General features: G+C 39.9%; 1 long non-coding RNA gene across 1 annotated transcript in view; it reads right to left on the bottom strand.

Annotated features, from left to right (window-relative positions):
• Positions 1–574: 574 nt before the first annotated feature.
• LOC103468284 (uncharacterized) overlaps positions 575–1,941 on the bottom strand; it is a 5,943-nt gene continuing 4,576 nt past the window's right edge. The window contains exons 2-4 of the long non-coding RNA XR_534193.1: positions 1,391–1,503; positions 802–932; positions 575–688 (exon numbers count right to left, since the gene is read on the bottom strand). This is a non-coding gene — a long non-coding RNA (uncharacterized LOC103468284). The remainder of the gene's footprint in view (positions 689–801; positions 933–1,390; positions 1,504–1,941) is intronic.

Here is a 1,941-nt window from a genome sequence, read left to right as displayed (position 1 = left end):
TAAGAGGGTTTGAGAAGACATATGCAACTGTGTATGCRCACATTCATGTTGGAGTGTAATGAAGCTGTGATAAATGTAAGAAGAAACTGTTCAGAGTCTGGAGACGCTTTTTTTTTTGGTTCCCCATAATGGCTGGTGTGTTACCAAAGAAGGTAAAAACAGGAACACAAACACACGTTCGTCTTGCTGTCTTTGCGGGGACCTTCCATTGACTTCCATTCACCCCAACTCTAACCGAAACTGGATTCACACCTTGGACCAAAACCTTACCCCGAACCCAAAAACAGCATTTCTTCTTTGGGAGCAGTGAGTCCCCACAATGTAATATGTGCCAGGAAAATAATCCCCACAATGCATCAAATACAGGATACACACACWCACACACAACAGGCTTCTACTGCAGTNTTTACTTTATTAAACATCAGGTCGGGTCATTGCATCAACATAAATCATGTGCTTTATTTTCTCACCAGTCGACTCCAGATTGACAGAATCAAGAGAAARATTAGTTTATACTGTCTATACAGTCACGTGTGTAACTTACTGTTCCCAGTTATTCCATTAATATTTTTTAGTTAATACTTGTGATATATCCAAAGTAAGCTTAATRCTAAACCTCTGTACATCGTCTTGTATCAGTCAGTACCTTGGTAMCGTTGGCTCAGTGATTCCAGCTCTTTCGTCTTCACTATGAATAGAAAAAAAAAACATAAAACACAGAATTGAAATGGTTGTGCAATATGAGTGTTTARTTAATCAGAAGAAGTCTTTCCAATGCTTGAACTCTCTTTGTAAACATACCTTCATTATCTCTCTGCAGGTGCTGAACCTCCACCTTGAGTCCAGCCAACCAGGCGCTCATCTCCCTCAGGACGGCGTTGATGTCCTGTGTGCAGGTCTGCTGGTCTGGTTCTACCTGTCCCCCAGTCTGTCTGACATGTGAAAGAATGTCATTTTCAGACTCTGCTTGAGGTTGAGCTGCAGAGACGAAGCAGACCAGCAGCAGCAAYGGAAGCAGCGTTCTTATTTCCATCCTTGGTGTTGGTCTATGTGGGTCAAGTCTCAATTATTGTGACTTAAACTTCCTCAAGCCTTAAATACTGAATTTTATTGTTTGTGACAAATTATTACCAGAGTATMTTGTCAGGAAAAAGGGTGATAAGACTACTTACTTTAGCCTTGCCTAATAAAAAGGAGAATAATGGATCATAAAAAACATGATAAACTTATTTCGAAACTGTCCACCAACAGGATCTGGAAGGTGGGGAGGAAGTTAGAGGGAATACAGCTATGAGAGATTCRGTCAGATCTGTATTAAAGTCTATGGGCCCAAAATATCAGTTAAAGATTTAAATGTTATTGTACAGAACTGGTTGTGTATGAAGCCCACCTGCACACAGAAGGAGATTCTGCCATCTCAGGTTCTGGGAATGCAGAACAGACCACAACCAGAACCAGAACCAAACATGGAGAAGCAGCATTCAGCGTCTGTCCACCACAACTCTGGAACAAATGTTCAGGAAACTGTAAAACAGCTGAAACACTGAGTTCATTTAGGTCAAAGCTAAAAATCCAGAGTTACCTWTGACTAGTAGTAAATGTAATGTGAAGGTGACTGTATGATGCTTTTATAATGTAAGGCACTATGAACTACCTGAACACGTCTTATACAAATAAACCTGAACTGACAATAAAGGATGGAGTTGCTCTTAAAACCAGAACAATGTTTTTACAACATTACAGTGCATTGATAACCTGTTATCATAAGTAATTCAATAACTCAATGAAGCTCTACACACAATATGRCGTCTCACTACTGCTAGATATTGGAGATGTTGTATTTTTGCGAATGTGGGTCAATCCATGTGTACATGACACTCAAAATTGTCACAAGACCTTTAGTGGTCATCTGCTTTTCACCATGTGGGCAGTTAACATGAT

This window comes from Poecilia reticulata, linkage group LG8, assembly GCF_000633615.1.
Source record: "Poecilia reticulata strain Guanapo linkage group LG8, Guppy_female_1.0+MT, whole genome shotgun sequence".
NCBI classification, from domain to species: Eukaryota; Metazoa; Chordata; class Actinopteri; order Cyprinodontiformes; family Poeciliidae; genus Poecilia; species Poecilia reticulata.
Note: the sequence above shows the minus strand (reverse complement) of the source record. Positions and strands in the feature narration are given on the sequence as shown.